This window comes from Panthera pardus, unplaced genomic scaffold (genome assembly GCF_024362965.1).
Source record: "Panthera pardus isolate Hobbes unplaced genomic scaffold, ASM2436296v1 HiC_scaffold_13, whole genome shotgun sequence".
Taxonomy (NCBI): domain Eukaryota; kingdom Metazoa; phylum Chordata; class Mammalia; order Carnivora; family Felidae; genus Panthera; species Panthera pardus.
The window spans coordinates 60,796,121-60,816,462 of NW_026526688.1; positions in this window are offsets into that span (position 1 = coordinate 60,796,121).

The window sequence follows — 20,342 nt, forward strand, 5'->3', positions numbered from 1 at the left end:
TGGAAGTGTGGGCTCTTTAACTTTGTTTTTCATTTCCAAGATTATTTTGGCTGTTCTGGGTCCCTTGGATTTCCATATGAATTTTAGGATTAGTTTTTCAATTTATACCCAAAGGGAAGCTAGAAACTTGAAAAGGATTACATAGAAACTTTAGATCAATTTGGATTGCATAGATACTGTAGATCAATATTAAATCTACCAACGGAAAAAAAAAATGGAATTAACTTAAGTCAACCTGTAATTAATTTCAGTGACATTTTGTAATTTCCAGTGTGTAAGTTCTGCACTTCCTTTGCTAACTTTGTTCCTATTTTATTCTCTTAGAAGCTATTACAAATATTTTAATTTCATTTTAAAATTTTTTATTGATAATATGAAGAAATAAAATTGATCTTTGTATATTAATATTGTATCTTGCACTTTGCTAATCTTTTCATTTTTTATTTTTAATTTTTTAATGTTTATTTTTTGAGAGAGACAGACAGAGCGTGAGCGGGGGAGGAGCAGAGAGAGAGTGAGACACAGAATCTGAAGCAGGCTCCAGGCTCTGAGCTGTCAGCACAGAGCCAGATGTGGGGCTCGAACCCATGGACTATGAGATCATGACCTGAGCCGAAGTCGGACACTTTAACGGACTGAGTCACCCAGGTACCCCTAATCTTTTCATCATTTTTAATAGATTTTTCTTTGGTGGGTTCCTGAGGATTTTCTATATAAAAGATTATGTCATTTGCAAATAGAGATAGGTTTATTTCTTCCTTTCCATTCTTGGGTGTCTTTTATGTCCTTGTTATACAGTGGACAAGGAAGTGTCAAGAACAGAAAGTTCACCTTATTCATAATCTCAGAAGAAAAGTTCTCATTTTTTAAGTCTTTTAGTCATTAAGCATAATTTTAACTGAGCTTTTTGTTTTTGTTGTTTGCTTTTTTATAAATGGGCTTTACAAAGTGTAGGAAATTCCTTCCTATTCTAGCTTGAGTTGTTTTGGCATACAAGGATATTGGGTTTTGTCATTTCTTTTTTTTTTTTCTGAATGTGTTGCAATTACCATGTGGTATGTCCTTTTTTATTATGATATATTGAATTGATTAATTTTCATTAATTAACAAATTTTACATTCCTGGGATAAGTCCCACTTGGATATGCTATTTAATGATTTTTAAATGCTTATTAATTTGATTTGTATTTGTTGAGAATTTCTGCATCTATATTTATAAGGGATATTGACAGGTAACTTTCATTTCTTGTAATGTCTTTACCTGATGTTGGCATCAGGGTAATATTGGTTTTACAGAATCCATTTGAAAATTGTTAATTCCTCCTTTTTTTTCTTTTAAGAAATTGTTTAAATCCTTATTAGAACTCACCAGTGAAGTAATCTGGTTATGGATAATTACTTAATTACAAATTAAATCTCTTTACATATTAAGTCCCAAACAGTTTTTATTGTTTCTTGAAATTTTTTAGTAGTTTTTTCTAGGGATTTATTTTGTCTGTTACCTAACATACCTAAAATTGTTGATGGTATTTCCTTATAATTCTTTTTATTTCTACAAGGTTAGTAGGACTATTCCCTCTCTCAGTTCTGATTTTAAAATTTCAGTCTTCTCTATTTTTTTCTTGTTTTGTCAACCTAATAGTATCCTAATTATGTTAGCTTCTTCAAAAAACCAACTTTTGTGTTTGGTAAATATCTTTATTGTTCTTCAATATTCATGTATTTCCATTCCTTACTGTTTTTCATCTTGCTTGTGATGTGTTTAGTGCGACATCCTTTTTCTAGTTTCTTTTGGTAGAAGATTAAAATTTTGATTTGATATCTCTATCTTCTTTTTACTGATATGGAGAAGCAAAAACATAGAAAAGCACATTCATTTTAAATGAAGTATAAGATCATTTATCTTTGAGTTAAAATTAGGATTTTAATGAATAGAAGTATACAAAAATAGAAATTTTCTCAAGTATTTTTAGATGACTAAAGTAATTTGAGACTGTGTGTACTACCCTTTGGATAACAGTTATGCCACGATAACTAAATAACCATTAAATTCACACAGACGGCAAATTAGACATTGCTTGTGTACCACGTCAGATCTCATTGTTCTCACCTTTGGTAAGACATTACTAAATGGTGTTTTTTCACCATTATCAGGGAGAGTCCTACTGGAGCACAAGGCAAAAGGAAAAATATTCTCCTATTTAGATACTTATCAAAATATTCTCCCTTATCTTGAACTAAATAGAAAAAGTTAATGTTCTACAATTAAGCACACACATACCCCATATATCAGGCCCCGCATTGCCAAATCTGCTTTGCATACCACTTTCAGTCCTCCTATACCTGGCCCAACAGGGGTCTGGATGAGATGACCACATTGGCTGGGACTGCCTGGCTCACTGCAAGGATCTGCTCCCTTTGCACAACTCAGGATCACAAAACTGACAAAGAGCTTGTCTTTTTTTCCATTTGAATATTTTGTCTGGGATTTTTGCATTAATTTTGATTTTTTGAAAAAGAATATTACATTAAAATGTTATTGTTAAAGTAATATTGTTTACCTTGACTGCTGAGTTTTTGGTGACCCCTTAAATTTAGCAATTGAGGCAAGAGCTGTCTTGTTAACCCTGATCCCATCCTTGCAGTATGTTCTTCTGCATCCAGTCACTGCTGAAGCAGCCATCACTGAAAGGGCCCCGATAGATTGAGGTTAGCTCCACCAGACAGTACCTAAGTTCATTATTGTAAAGAGCCCTTCTTTTACCCAACTCTGAGCTTCATCTTCTATTACTAACACCCGAAACACTGCAGACCCACCAGGCACCAAAACATGTGCAATCCAGAAATACAGAGTAAATCTTTGACTAATAATCATTATTTTTTCTCCCTCCTCCACCACCCACTCTTCCGCCCTGGCAGATGTATCTGAAATGCAGTGTTTCATATAACCTCTTGCACACAATCATCTAAAATTAAACAGCACCCTTTTGGTAGAATAAATTTGTATTAGCTGTCTCTCCTTGTCTGCTTCATGCCTTTTTTCCTCTCATGATGGAGGTTGTATTTCCTTATAAAATAGTAACAGATAAGTCTTGGTGTCAGACTATTTTCTGAACACCATCTAAGACAAAGGAATAATCAAACAATGCTTGCTAAGAACACCGTATATTTTGGAAAAGTTTTTATTTATATTATTGTAGGAAATATTATCTTAAAAAATGTAATTTTAACCGTGCAAATATATTGCATTTCCTATCATTGAGAAGTTTTTTACCAATAGAAATGATGTCAAAAATTCTAATTTTGAAATGTAAAGAGATTCCATTTTTTCCTCAAAACATAAACCCAACTCTTCACTAAGAATTTGCAGACAGTTTAAGAATATCTTGAAATTTAGTTGATGGCCTAAATATACTTTTTATGGATATTATTGTATAAAAGATTTCAAGATTATAGAAATGATTAAGGTACTGAATACATGAAAGATCTAATACAATTCTGGATACAGGAAAGGCTGTTATAAGTTAACACATGAAAAATAAATTTTATTTGACAATTGTCACTTTGATATATTGCTAAAATATTAATCAATTAACATCACAGTAGTACATTTCACAATAGTAGGCTATAAGATATAAACAGATAAATCTCAGCAATCACAAAATAATACTTAGAACTGAAGTGAAAAAGAAAAATAAAGACTAACAGGTGACAAATCATTCTTTAAACTCCTAAGAAGTATTATAAATTATGTGGCGGGTAATTCCCAGGAGCCAATGATTGAGAAGACAAAGAAATCCACCTGGTGTATATGTGAAAGAGATTTATTGACTAATTTTAGAACATGTGCCACAGGATCAGGGCTCTGCAGGAGATTTTTCTTATCTTCTTATAACTTCTTGTTTTTGTGTCCCATTTACTGAAGTGTGTCATAGGTTTTATAATGTGTGGGCTAATTTTCATTTTAAAACGTTATTTACAAACTTTCAAAGAGATAGTTTTTGTTATTTTCTGCATGCTATTTCTGAGAATTATGAATGCCTAGTTTATATCTACTAACTTGAGAAATAGTGCTTTCAATGCTATGTAATATATCCATAAGAAGAGACTTGTTGCTAAAAAATTGGTAGAAATGGTTATTTTTATTGCAGTCCATTAATCCCAGTGAGTTAATTAGGAAAGTCAAATAAGTTATAAAATTATATATTTAAAGGTAAAATATGCAAAAGGAAGGTCTAAAGGGATTAAAATGCTTATAAAAATAGAAACTTCAGAGGGAAGCTGAAGATGTGCTACTGTACCTGGGGACCTAGATTGTCTCACTATGATCTGGAGCCTAAGAAACAAGGTCTGGCCCTCACAGAGGGATATTACTGGGTATCAGAGGAATCAGAAGATATTTGGTGGTTGCCCATGTTCAGGGTTATAGAATTGGAGAGTTAAATATCTGAGAAGTCTTAAACACATAGTGTTTGAAGACATTTGCCATATCTGAAGCTATGTGGATAGAAAAAGTAAATAGCAAAACTGAAAAGCAGAGGATAATTCCTCCATGTTTTTCTTGGTAAGAAAATCAAACAATAACAAAAAGAATCTCTAGGTTTTCAGTTGAAACCCTGTTGGGCCATATCTTAAGATCTGGGGCAAATTAGAGGTGAATTTAATCTTCAAAAAAGCAACATGAGTCTCTAGTCAGATCAGCCTAATGGCTGATTGGACAAAGCTGACCAGCACTTCCCCCATTATCTGCCTATAATGGAAAGGGTAACTCTTACCTGATGAAAGATAATGTTGCCTGATTCCTGTACAGCTTTGCATTAATTATGCTCAGTATTAAATATAATGTGGTGTGCTAACAGGTGGAGACAAATAATAACTAGTAATAAAATAATAAATAAAAGAACACCTGGTATGCTTCAGATATGGAATACAGCAGACAAGGGTTTTAAATAACTAGGATTAATATGTTTAAGAAAATAGAGCATGAGACAAATAAAAATAAAACTGGAAATTAGGTTTCAAAAATGATAATATGTATATTTTAGGACTGAAAGTTACAATAGAAATTAAGCACTAAATTGGTAGGTTTCATAGTTCAGACACACACAAAAAATGGTGAAGTAGAATGCAGTTCAATAGAAATTACTCAAACTAAAAGACAAAATTAACTTGGAAAATGGAAAGGGCTTAAGAGGCATGTATGGCAGTCAAATTACATGTGTAATTGGAACTTCAAGAGAGTAGAGAATGGGCCAAAAAAGGGTATTTGAAGAGGTATGACTGATAGTTTAACAAAAAGTATGAAAGGCATGATCCTGTTGATTCAAATATCTAAGTGAGGTACAGACAGAATAAATGTAAAGAAACCCAAGTTAGGTATATCATCTTTGAATGTAGAAACTAGAAACAAAGAGAAAATATTAAAAAATATATATATTCATGGTCGGGGGGGCATTACTTTGAAAGGAGAAACAATGAGAGTAACCAATGGAAGCTAGAAAAAATGAAATAGTATCTGCCATCATGCCCAACACAAAACGAAAAACTGTTATCCTAAAGTCCTAAACCCAGTGAGAATATTCTCCAGAAATGAAATGAAATGAAATGAATTATTAAAACAGTGACTAAAAGAATATATCACACCTATAGCTGTGTTAGAAAATATTAAAGAGTTCTTTAGGGAGAAGGAGAATGATCCCAGAGGGAAACACAGAAATAGAGAACATAGCATGGTTAAAAATAGAAGAAATTTTTAAAAACTGACATTCTCTGGAAATACTAGCCAAAGAAGAACTAGGATAAGCCTTACAAACATCAGGCACTGCTTTTCAGGAAAGGAGCTTTATCAGAGATAAAGAGGGATATGAAAGGTATCAAAACACTAGGACAATGTCATATTTCTAAATTTTTATATAATAAATAATTTCCATTGGTAAGCACTATGTCTATCTAAAAAGCTGATAAAGTAGGCAGAAACAATTTTCAGTAAGGATTTAGAAATTCTGAATGGCATAATTAAGCTCAGCCTTACAAGGTATAGATATAAAAGCACCTGACAATGACAGAATTTACATTCTTTCGAATGCACATAAAACATTTATTGAAAGTGACCATCAAAGAATCTAGCCACAATAATTTTTAAAGAATTGGAATTATTTAGGGTATGTATCCTGACCTCAGTGGCTTTAAGTTAGAAATTAATGAATGATAACTAGATAATCCATCTGTGCCTGGAAATTAATTAAACTACTTGTAACTAATACAGGAGCTGAAGAAAAGAAATACAAAAGAAAATATCAAAAAATTAAATAATGAAAATGAAATATATGGAGTTCAACAAAATACACTCAAAGGGGATTGTAGAGCATTTAAATTACATATTTGAGAAGAAATTGGATAGTAATTATCTATGTTCATATTTTAAGCACATAGGAAAAAATGGCATATCAATCTCCCCAAGAAACAAAAATAGAAACATTATCAGAAGAAGGGCCATAGTTGATGAAAGAGTAAATATATAGTAAAGGAAATCAACAAAGATAAAAACTATGTAATGAAAATATTAGTATCATTCTAAAATAAAATAAATCTAGGGGTGCCTGGGTGGCTCAGGCGATTAAACATCCAACTCTTGATTTCAGCTTATGTCATGATCTCACAGTTTGTGAGTTTAAGCCCCATGTCAGGCTCTGCATGTCAGCTTGGGATTCTCTCTCACCCTCATTCTCTGCCCCTCCCCTGCTCATGTACTCTCTCTCCCTCTCTCAAAATAAACATTAAAAAAATTAAAACAAAATAAATCTAGCTATTCTGATCACAGAAAATAAATATAGGAAACACACATTACTATTATCAGTAAAAAAAAATCACTACAGTTCTAAGATATTTTAATATTTTGAAAAAAATTAATTAGTTTAATTAGAAGACATAAAAACATTTCTCAATAATTGCAGCTTGGTATAAATCTGACAAAAAATAAACTCTGAATATTGCTATTAAAATATTTAACCATTTACAAAATATATTTCCACAAGGAAAATCTCAGATATGAATGACTTTAGCTGTGACCTTTCCAAACCTCACACAGAAATTATTGAAATTATATATAAATGAAACCATTATGGTTATATATGTAACAAATTTGTTTTCTTGAAAATCTGCTAATGTGAAAATTGACTTTTGGGAGAGGGGATAGAAGACATTTGAGGATAGTGTTGTGCATCAGCAATATTTAATTGATGGAAGAGTTCTTTGAACCCCTGAGGTTAGATGTGGAGGGATTTTAAGAGGGTGCCCTCCCTCCACAATCCTCCTCTCTTAGTTGGATAACCTCGTTCAGTTGCCTAGGTGTCACGATAAGATGGGTGTGAAGGTGGGTGGATGAAAATTGGAACGACGGTGATGATCTGGCAAACAATGGTCAGACTTTTACAAAAACCCTTCCTTGCCTGGTCACCCTGGTTCAATTAATCATATGTGATTTATGAATAAGTGTTTACAAGAAATAAAAGCAAAAAAGGACATAATTTATTTTCAATGACAAAGTAGATTGGATTTCTCACAGCTCGCTCTCACCATCTATGTTTCCTAGCTCTGGCTTCTACAGGATTAAGTGGGGTTCACAGACCCTAGACCTTCCTGCAGCATCCAAAAAATTTAATGTTGAGAATCCTGTCAGGTTGATCTATTTCTGATATCATTTTCCCTTTCAGATCCTTTTTTGGCTTCTGGCCTTGGAGAGGTTTGAATGTCCTGACAGATAAATGAAGCAATTTCAGCATTTTTGAGTCTAGGCTTTTGATCAGTTCACAAAGGAGATAAAATGTCTTTCTGACAGAATATCACCATGAAAGGCAGGTTAGACAAAATCTTACAGAAAGGGACATAGGGATACTGAGAGCAGAAAGACAAACTATTTTCTTACACTTCACCAAAGACCAGTCCTGCATGCTAGGAGAAATATAAACCCAAAAGCTGGTCATTTAAATATTGGTTTTTATTTTCCTTTATGTGAGTATGTTAACTGTATGAGCTACCTAGACAGGTTGATCTAAAGGAAAAAAAAAAAAAAGGACAGAAGAATAGAGGATTAAACATAATATAAAAATCAAGTATTTTAGTGATAAAACCCAACAGTCATTCTTTTATCCCTTCTTCCATCCTGTCTGAGGATGTAAAGCCTCTGAAATGTTATTTTGCATGTATCAATATAGCTTTACCTTAAAAATGTTAATTGTTTTTTTTTCTACACTTACTAAGAAAAATAGGCATGTGAAATTTCATTGTCTTACACTTCTGATTGAAATTAGAACCATGCAGAGAATTAACTAATTTCTATAGAACTTACACACGATGAATGGAACCCATTCACTTATTCAAACTTATACCGCATATAGTAAAATAGACAGTATTCCAGGCCATGGAGAGAAGCCAGCAAACAGAATATGACTCTTTATGCACTAGAGAGCTTATAGTAGAGGGGGATTTGTTGGTCAGGGATGGGTTGTACGTGAATAGTGGTAGCACTGGGAGAGTCTCTTTTTCCTTGACGACAAAGTTACCTGAGAAGTGAGGTGAGGGAATAAAAGAGTATGAGTTTTATTATCAAACAAAACTGTATTTTATCCCATTCTCTGCCATTAATTTTCTGTGTAAATATGGGGAAAGTTATTTGTCACCTACGAAAATATGTGATGATAATATCCACTATGTAGAATTGTAATGATTTTAGAAAACTTATGTGAAATTACTGACATGGAGTTAGCACCAATAAAGACAAGTCATTAGTCACTAATTTCAGTATTTATGCAGCTGGGTATCAATGATATCAAACCTTGAGCACCCTCTATCTTTTATACAATGATCCTTGAGGAAAATGCTAAGTTATTTATATCTTTTATATAAAAAACACTGCCATTATTCCCAAATTTCTTGGGCTATCACTATTAGAGAATCAGAAATACAAGTTTTAGGAGTGCCTGAGTGGGTCGGTTGGTTGAACATCTGACTCTTGATTTTAGCTCAGGTCATGATCCCAGGGTCATGGGGTCAAGCCCTGCTTCAGGCTCTGCACTGAGTGCGGAGCCTGCTTGATTCTCTCTCTCTCTCTCTCTCTCTCTCTCTCTCTCTCTCTCTCTCTTCTGCCCCTCTCACCCCCTGGCTCAGTCTCTCTAAAATAAAACTTTAAAAAATAAAAAGAAATATAACCTTTAAAGTTATCAAGGTATCTTAACATTTTATTTTACTTTTGGTCTTACATTTTCATGCATAGACAATGAAAAGCAGTCAAATTTCTTAATAATAGAGAATAAAATACAAGTGTCCATGACTTACACTCTCCTGTATGGATTATAACCAGTAGAAAACATTATATTTGGTATGGAATAGAATACATCTATGTGAATAGGGTATAGCTACATTGTGGGGATTATATTTATGATATGAACTTAATGAGTTTTATATTCTAATTATTTTAATTGACTAGTTATTCTCATTTTATAGTTTGATTTAAATTTCCAACACAGATGAAGTAGATTGTGATTTCTATTTCGTTTTTGAACAATGAATGCCAAAATTCTATTAATCCATATACTAAATAAACTGTATTACTTTGGACTTACACAGCTTGGGACAAAATATTACACAAACTTGACTTGATTGTTAATCTCTGTCCTGCTGAGTATTAAGATCATGAAGTTGTACTTTGCTTGATGAGAGTCTTTGACTAAAAAGAAACAGCATGGCTTTTCCTATCAAACACAGATGTATTAGTTTATTATTGCTGCTGTAACAAATTACCATCAACCGTGAGTCTTCAAGCAACACAAATTTATTATCTTACAGTTAGAATCCCCAAACCAACATGTTTGCAGGGCTTTGTTCCTTCTGGAGGCTCTAGGGAAGAACCTGTGTCTTGGCCTTTTCCTGAATTTCTTGGGTCATGAGTTCTTCTATCTTCAGAGGCAGCAGTATAACATCTTCACACACCCCTGCCTCAACCTCTTTTTCCTTTATTACATCTCCTTCTATAATTCTAACTTTTCTGCCTCCCTCTTGCAAAGACCCTTGTACTTATGTTTTGTCCCCAAGATGATCCAAAATAATTTTTAATGTAATAATATTTGCAAAGTCTCTTTTGCCATGTAAAGTAATAATGTTAATTCTGGGGATTCAGGCATGGGCATCTCTGGGGGAGGGGGACATTTTTCTGTCTACCACATCGGGAGACAAGGAGTGGGGCTGTGATGTGGCCTTCCTGAAATGGTTCCAGGGCATAGTTCCCCAATTCACCTGGAACAGTCCTGGGACTTGAACAACCACTACAGGGAAGTTTTCCAAGATTGATGTGTTACTGTGGCAAATAAAACATGGTATTGAAGGAACATATCTAACACTGTATTATTTTATTTTATTTTAATTTTTTTTTTTTAATTTTTTTTAACGTTTATTTATTTTTGAGACAGAGAGAGACAGAGCATGAATGGGGGAGGGTCAGAGAGAGGGAGACACAGAATTGAAACAGGCTCCGGGCTCTGAGCTGTCAGCACAGGGGCCCGATGCGGGGCTCGAACTCACGGACCGCGAGATCGTGACCTGAGCCGAAGTCGGCGCTCAACCGACTGAGCCACCCAGGCGCCCCTAACACTGTATTATTTTAAAGTAATCTTAAATATTACTTTCATCTAATTCTGAAAAAAAAGTCTTAGCACCATGAATTTTCTCAGTTTTTGAAAAAAAAAAGGTAGTTGCTTAAAATTTCTTTCAAAAGATCATTCTGATATTAATAGGATTTTAATAGAGAACACATTCTGTCCACAAATGTTTCTCCTTTGTGGTTTTGTAAATCCCTTTCCTGTGAATATCTAATACTCTTCCTGTGAATATCTAATATTAAACAAAATGAAAAGAACTTTAGATTACCAAGCTAGAAATGTTATGTGTACAACCATGGAATAACGATGAATCTGCTGATTACAAAACTTTAAGGAATTTATTTTTTGATTCAGCATGAAGGAAGTGGTAGGAAATAAAGCTAGAAATTTAAAATGAAGTTAGTTAACCCACTGGAATTTAGGTTGTGATTCCATGCCGCAATGGTAAAGCAATATGACAGATTTCATTTGGGATTTATATTGCTGCCTTATATACTTATATATTTTTTAAATATGTCTTTTAAAAAAAAGGAGGGTTGGAAAAACATGTCTGTGATCAGAGAGAACACTTGATAATAAGAGGAAGTGGGGCAGAAGATTAGTCTGAGGGTAAAGTAGTGCAGAAAGTGAGACAATTGGAAATGGTTCTTTGTTTGTTTGTTTGTTTGTTTGTTTTGAGAGAGAGAGAGCACACACCAGCAGGGGAAGGGCAGAGAGAAAATCCCAAGCTGCCTCTGCACTCTTAGAGAGGAGCTATCTCACAAACCATGAGATCGTGACCTGAGCTGAAATCAAGTCGGACCCTTAACCAACTGAGCCACACACGCACTCCTACAGCGGTTCTTTATAGAGAGATTTGCAACCACCAAGTGTTATGTCTCCAGTTTGTGGAACAATGTTATCTTCAGCTAGCACTTCATTATTTTGGCAATTTGGCTATCACTGTGACTATGATGTAGGCTTCTACATCACTATAAGCTAGCTCATCAGCTAAGTTACAACCCAGACTGTCATCCTCAATATCACTTTATGCATTAAGTCTCTTATAGCATTAAAACTTAATGCTACCTATGGAATTCATTTTTAGCGGACTGTTCATTTTTGTCATTATACTGTTTTATTTTTGGACACCCTCAATTTTTTTTTTAAGTATAGACATCTAACACCTTATACCATTCATTTTTCCCCCTCATTTCTTCAATTCATCTGTTTTGCTTAAACTCTTTCAACGGCCTTACAGAGAAGAGCAACCATTCTTCTGCTGGTTCGCTTCCACTATTTTATTAAGTAATTTCAAATTAGTTAGAGTCTCAAAAACAGCATGTTGTCACCCACATTTGTCATCTGTACCTTCTAAGAATCCTACCAGTGCTTGAATGCCCTTGGCCCCTTATCATTCTGACAAACTAAAAGCATCTGTCAAGACTTATTTAGGGGCACCTGGGTGGCTCAGTCAGTTATACATCCAACTCTTGTTCTCGGCTCAGGTCATGATCTCACGGTTCATGAGTTTGAGCCCCACATAGGGCTCTGTGCCTATGGTTCAGAGCCTGCTTGGGATTCTCTCTTTCTCCTTTCTCCCCTTTCTCTTTCTTCTTTCTCCTTCTCCCCTGCTTATGTTCTCTTTCCTTCTCTCTCTTTCTCTAAATAAACATTAAAAAAAATATTTATTTCCCTTTTCTAAAAAGTTGCCTTTAATGTACCAACACCAAATTAGTTGCTTCCAGTAATTTAACCATTGTGCACATTTGAGAGCTTGCTTATGGCTTTTATCAGAGGAAAAGACTTACTTACACACCTATTCTCCCTATTTCACTGCAAACGCTTTGAGGACAGTGACTGTCATTTTTGTATCTCTATTTTCAGCATGGTGCCTACTTGACAGGAGGCATTTAGGTAAGAAATTAATTAAATGAAGTGAAATTAATGAAATGTAGTCAGAGGCCAATAATTGAAAAGAGCTTATAATAACTAAGATCACAAACCTACCCTGAAAGATTTTAATAAGTTAGTTGCAAAGTACAATTTTTAGAGGTACCAAGAGCTATCCTTTCCTGGTAGTATCTTTTATTAGTCACTCTAGTCCAAGAGGTCATTTTAATATTAGTAACCCCTTGGGTGAAAACATGTAACTCTTCTTTAAAAAGTTAATGTTTGAGGGTGCCTGGGTGGCTCATTCGGTTCAGCATCCAACTCTTGATTATGACTCAGATCATGATCTCATCATTTCTGAGCTTGAGCCCTGTGTAGGGCTCTGCTCTGACAGAGTGGACCCTGCTTGGGATTTTGACTCTCTCTCTCTCTTTCTCTCTCTCTCTCTCTCTGTCTCTCTTTCAAAATAAATAAATAAACATTAAAAAAAAGTTTATGTTTGCTTATATTAATGTTACACATTAATGTTTTAGAGTAGCCTGAAAAAAGCTAGATAGCCACTAGTTGTCCTGGTTTCATATGACATTAGATTAAGACAAGAAGAGTCTGGAGTTAGAGAAGTCAGATTCTCATGTGATAAATAGTTGGGAGCCATGATCACAACAGCATAATATTAAGATAGGTACATGGAGGAAAAAACATGGGGGTCAAAGGGAATTATGAAAATAGTCAACATCCCTTGAATATTTACTTGGTGCCATATATTAACTCATTTAAATGCTAAATCAAATGTCAAAATGATTTCACGCAGTAGATATTATTCCAATTGTTAAATAACAAAAATTCACCTGAGTAAACTTTAAGGATCTAATTGATTTTGTTAATCAATTTATGAATTGTGCAGCATCCCATCTGGCAAGTAGAAGGGAACTCTGAGGAGTTATACAAAATGGATGCAGTTAATAGGGAGAAATGTGGAGGGACAATTAGCAAAAACAAAAATAAAACCAAAACCAAAACCAAAACCAAAACCAAAACCAAAACCAAAAACAAAAACAAAAAAGAAAGGATTGTTGTCAGGTAAGGTCACCTTCTCTTAAAGAGAAGAGCAAGAGGTCTTACTAGGTGGATTACCTAATCTTTCTTAGGGCATAAGGAGGGCTCATGTGACAGATTTCCTCATTGCTACTGACCAGAAAATTCCTGAATGACTGGATAAGACCATATCTCTAGGGGAGTTTGAAAGTACAATCAGGTTAGGTATAAAGCCTGGTTCAGTGACTTGGCCTAGCATACATGACTCCATTTGGGGCCTGTGTTTTTCTTTTTAATAACTCCCTCCTTTTGATTGAACTCTCAGATTAACTGAAAGATATGATCAAAATTTAATTAATTAGTGGCAGTCTCAGCTACTGGTCTGAAGTTTTTACAGTTTTTGTTGTTCCTTTTGTGTGGTGTCCATATGTGCTGATATTTTTGCTTATCCCCTGTGATATTCACAGGTCATGGCTCCAGACTCACATTCTTTAAGTCATCATTCTCTTTGTTTTTGTTTTTGTTTTTTATATATTCCAGTCTTAGGGAGATCGTTTCCTTGGTGGGTAGTGGCTATGAACGTGCATTTCAAGCTTTTGAAAAGGTACGACATACCAAGTAGACCATTATGATTTTTATAAGCAGGGTAATTTTCAAATGTTTGGAATGTATTTCAAAGTCATTGTTCCAAAACCCAAACCAATCAAAGACCTCACTGATGGAGTGATGCCTTTAACCCAAATGGCTTGCTCAGTGATCTGACCTGAGCTTCAGTTTCCCCAGGAGTATTAATCCAGGTATCACAGGTAGATTTAGCCACAGCACAGATGCTTCCTTGCCAAGCTAAAAGATAATCAAGGGCTAGTCTCTTATCCAGAACAACTTTGGACAGAGAGTCTAAGAATCTTTATTGGGCAACTGTTGTTAAAATTTGCAATATCTTCAAGAGTTAAGAGGTTCCTGATCATAAATTCATTGACATTTACTCCTAAGTAAAAGGAATATGGTCCTATGAATCATGAGTCATGAAAGTCTCCTGGTAGGTCCTTTATAACTCAAGGATGTAAATTCAAAGGTGTTGATTAGTGAGGTGTTTCAGTCTGTCTGAACAGTTAGGGGTAAAGTTTGCTAACCTAAGAGGCATAGCTTCCTTATGTGCTGGCCATCTAGGCATTCATAAGCCCAAGGAAAGTGACAACCACCACAGACAAAGCTTAATACTGTCAGAGCTGAAAGCATTTCCACTAAGGTGGCACTGTTAGTGGATTCATTTGCAGGGATGGCTGTATTGCCTGTTCAGGAACAATTTTATAAAAGCATCAGAATAAAACAATAACTGTGAAAAGGCTTAAAGATGTTCATTGTTAAAGATCTGGTGATAATTTATTATAATGGAACTGACAAGGAAATATGGTTATTTCTGTAACATCCAACATTTTAAGATAGTAACTAGAATTATGACTATAACATTATACCAGGACATGACAGAATTCTATACAATTTCTAAAACACATATTAACATTCACCCAATATAACCTAAGGTTTATCATCACTTATTTGACAATGCTTCTCAGGTAATTTAACATACCAAATAAGGCTATGTATTATTTCTCTTTTATAAGGAGAGAAAACAAATCTTTTAAGATGGTCCAGGAGTCCTCTATAGTATTTTATATTTCAAAGTTGGTCTAAGTAAAAGAAAAAACAAAAAACCAAAAAACTTTATTTAGAACTTAAATTTTGGGAAGTTGGTCAAAAATATGAAAAGGTTTGAACATATGATTAAATAGGATCACAGATCACTATGAAACAATATTTATTTAACCAAAGTGACAAGATATTTTAAAGGTAAATGCAGAAGGTTACATAGTTGTTAGAAATACTTAGCTCTTTTAATATTGAGAAGATTCCATTTTCTTAAGTGATGAAAGACCTGATTAAGACAACATAAAACACAGGATGACATTTGGGTAAGACAGAATTATTTTAGGCAGAATTACTTTAAGGGCAAAGAAAAGCCATTCACAGCCTCATATTATCAAAAGCAGACCAATAGATAGTCCAAGAAAACTTTGTGCTTTTAACAGACAGGAAACCAACTTACTTTTGATATTAAAGCTCATTCACTTAGTTGAATTTATTCCAGTTTTAGCCAGCCCCGATATCTCTCTTTATTTTTCTGTATTTCTCTCTCTTTCTCTCTCTCTCACACATGTGCATGCTCCCTCTCATCTGCATGCACACACACAAATATGAATTCGTTTCCAAAGATTTCTTTTCCACAAATCTACAACATACATTTTACTTGTCTTTCATGTGGAGATGTTTCCCTTATTATTTCTAGTAGTTTTAATTTCATATATTAATTTGAATTCTTAACCTTCAGAAATCTCAATTTCTACAAAAAATGAAATAAACATTTGTTTACACTGCCTGTTATACCATTATTCCTCAGACTAACAAATCCATGAATACCTTTCATAATTTCTAGAAGCATATGCTTTTTTTTCAGTTTTCCAGTGTAGTACTAACAAATCCCTATGTCTTTTAGTTTCTCTGTAATAGGATGTAAAGAACACCAATAAAAAATACATAAATCAATGTTCAGTTATTAATGTTTCAGAATTTTATCTCATTTGGAAATGATCTAGATATTTAATGATTAATTGAACTTGGCAAAACTCAAAGGTCTGGTTACTAAGTAGACTTGGGGAAACTAAGTAGACATAAATATTGCTAAAAATTTATTTATAATTATTTCTTATACCTATTTAATTTACTTTTTTCTTAATTGTTGATATTAGTCATAAAAATGTCATGAATCATTAAAGTGCTAACCATCATCTTAAGTTATCTTTTTTGCTGACGTATTTTATAAGTGATGACATGAACTCCACTTGACATTTAGTAAGCTTAGGTAGAATAAAAGTATTATATTTAATCCTGATAATTCTAAAGACATGCCTGTTTTTAATTAAGCCAACAGCCTTCACCTAGTTTTAATACTGAATGTTTTTCTAAATTATGTGAACTTGAAATTCATTTGGGTTGGTTTCTACTATATTTCTGAGAGTTTTAGAATGCTTAATGACTAATTTAAACAAGCATTTGTTTATTTTAAACCAAATAAATAGATCACTGTACAAATAAATTAATGTGGCAATATCATCTGTAAGTTAGACCCAGTTCAACTCTGGCTGGTAACTACCAACAATGTCCAATGTAGACTCTGGGAACCAGGGAAAGGGTTGGACTTTCAACTCAAAACAGGAAGCTGTGAAAGCCAATTTGATCAGGAGCTCAACACACAGTGAGTGGAGCTCATAACTGAGAGGAACTTACCAAAGGTGTTTGAAAATGGCAAGAAACAGAGAACTCAAAGGGTTCATGGGCATCATGCCTGTGCTTCTCATTATCCCTGAATGCCATAACAAATTTACTGCAGATCCTGACGTTGCCATCGAATCTGTTAAAGAACAAAAATTCAACCAACTAAATTGTAAACATCTCATGGGCTTTATTAACTGATTCATAAATCAAATGGCATCCCATCTAGCAAGTAGAGAGAAGTTGAGGAGCTGTATAAAATGGATGGATTTTATAGGGAGAAATGAGGTGGGACAATTTGCAAAAGAAAAGAAAGGATTGTTTCAGGCAAGCTCACCTTCTTTTAGGGGGAATATCAGTGATATCTATTAGGAGGATTACCCCCATTTTACTTTGGGGGAATAGAGAAAGACCAGGTGACAGATTTCCTCTTTGGTGCTGACAGATTAGTTAAGACCACCTCTCTGGGGCAGGTTGAAACTGTAATTAGATTAGGTATTAAGCCCTGTTTGGTGACTTGGCCTGGCATAAATGACTCCATTTTAGGCCTGTGGTTTTCTTTTTAACATAATTTTCAATTTCAATTTTCTGGTTTGCCTCACAAGTGTGCTTAGTTCTGCCTCCATTTTTACCTATTAACAAAACTGTCAGGGACTAGTAACCGGCGACGGCAATATTCAAGTTCCCTTTAACTTTGATGATGATGACCATATTTAGTTTTAGAGAAACAAAAGTGTGGATCCTTTAGGGGATCCCTCAAGAGCACAGGCTCCCACAAATCTGCGGAAGGCTAACCTCCATATTTTTCCTCAGTCCCCAATTAGTGAAGACAAAACAAGACTATAACAGAGTTTATGGTGCTCCTATTTGAAATGAAATGCTGGATTTAAAGGGACAGAAAGAACAATGTGCTGCTTTTTACTAATCCAACATTTTTTCGAAAACACTAAGTCACAGGAGATAGTTGCTATAGATATGTACTGACTGATGGATGAAATATCGATGATTCACATTAACCAAACCAAGGAAATATTTTGCATGAAAAAATTTCAAGAAAGGAAAGGAATTTAGGTAATTTTAACTCAGTATTCATCAGAATCTAAATTTATAAGAGACTAATTAAACAATTTTTCAGACATTTCTCTAGGATAAAGATGCCCTTAGATATATTGTGATGTTCAAAAAGAAACATCATAAATTATTAAATTATTCTTTGTTGTAAAATTTTGAATTTTCTTTTATGACTTGTTATCTTTTAAAATAATGTTTTACATTAGAATTTTAGTATTGCAGATTTATATACACAGTTTTGGAAAATTTTTGTGTTCTAACGATGATAATTTAATGACGTTATTTTGTGTTAGAATATTGAGATTCATGTTTCATTTTTTCCTTAATAATTATATTTCTAAGAGTAGTGAGACAACAATTTGCTACTTTATACCATTTGGTATGTTTGCTGGAGAAGTAGGCTACATGTTTCTCAAAATTATAGACATAATTGTTTTGATATTTTTCTTTCTGTTTTTAAAGGGAAAATAGATAAAAAGGATATTATAAGAACAGACAAATATAAGCACAGAAAAGTGAATGGAAGTACAAAGAAACAGGTTGACTCAAGGCAGAAACAGGGAAAGAGTACAAAATTATGAATTCAATGGTATGTCTATCCTAATAAATTGAGCTCAACTGGAGATAAGGGCATTGGTAGGTAGACATCACATATAAATCACCTTTACTGCTTTTCCCTTTACAGATAATGCACTGTACCAAATGTACATGGGCAGCCTGAGTTCTTATTTGAAGGAGAGTAGCAATCTTAATCTAATAGCTATATTGATTTGGAAATAGCGGGAATTCTTTCTCATTACAGAGTAGTCTTGATTAGTTAAATAAATCATTACTATGTTCTACATTTACCTACATAAAAATTTGACATAATTTTACTTAACTGTCTTCTTTTTAAAAAGATTTTGGATTACATATCTTTGCTTTAGATGTTTGGCTTTGGTAGCATAGAGGCTCTGCAAGCAAGCTAGAATATTTTGATATTAGTTAGCTAATTTAAACAGGTTAAATAAATATAAATACAAGAAGTGACATCTGTTTGTGCCTAAGTCTTTTAGAGTAGATACTTTCTAGTTTCTGAAATAATCTAAAAATCCAAATAATTTTAACAGTGCTTCCCTTGAATGATGTATCAGTTGTTTGATGTTTACAGCATTCTTATTTATGCTAACTTATTTCCTAAATGAAAGATTCATTTAAAATAATGCCATATGACAATTTTTACATTCCTATAATTGAGTACTATAAAGCCTATTTCAAAAGACTATCTAGAGTTCTCACACTGAAGACTGGTGATAGTGGGATCTGAAGAGAAGAGTCTTCATAGATGGCAATCGATGTGCTAAATGAATGGATGATGGTGGCAGGGAATGGAAGTTGCACAGTTATCGGTATAGTTGGTGAGTGAGCATGAAGGTGCAAGATGAATTGTTTGAGTAGCTGATTTTAGTTAAGAATAAACAGTTGACTGAAAATCAAGTTGAACTATATGCTAAGAAAACAAACAAACAAAGAAAGGAAACTTCAAGAAAAGAATCATGAAAAAAATTTTGACGTCCTGTTACTTTATGTGAAGATGTCCATGGTCAATGTAATGATCTTGTAGAACTCTGAAATTGGTGGAGACTCACCAGGCACATATTATCTAGTTCATGGATAATGGTATAGGTAGATACTGTTATTCATTATAGACTATGGCTTTTCTTGTGGCAGGAGAGATGACTTTTCTATAAAGCATCACAATATTTAGAAAACTGCAAAGGATGGAAAATACTCAATATGTGGTTTTCATGATGAATATCTATAAGGGTATGTAAATGATAGTATTTGGAAATATTTTATAGATCTATTTCATTATCTTCTACTTATGGCGCTATCATGGTTTCTCTCTTTCCATAGATACAATCAATGTATTTAATCATATTAGAGTCCTGGATTGCAAGAAAATCCACAGACAGGGCCACTGTGTGATCTTTTATGGTCATATCTGGATAGTATGTCTTCTCATGGTCCAAATGTTTGGATAACATCTTTTTGAAACATAGTCTCACCTTGGTTTCTCATGGTCACCAATTTATAATAGATGTATATCAATTATGTCCTAGTTTACCATATTATCATGTGTAAAACCAGACTACTATTATAGAACTAGGCAACACATTAAAACATTCTTAATTTTGGCACAATATGTAATGTGTGAAGAACCTCATGTAATTCAATGCACCTCAGACTACCTCCTGTAATTAACTACTGGGAAAGCCAGACTTTGTGGAAAAGTGAATGTCTTTTTAAATACTTATTAAAAACAACACAATCTACACATTTCTGTGAGAGATTGATATCTCTGTTGCCTTTAAAATCCTATCATGGAACAAAATACAATGTGTGG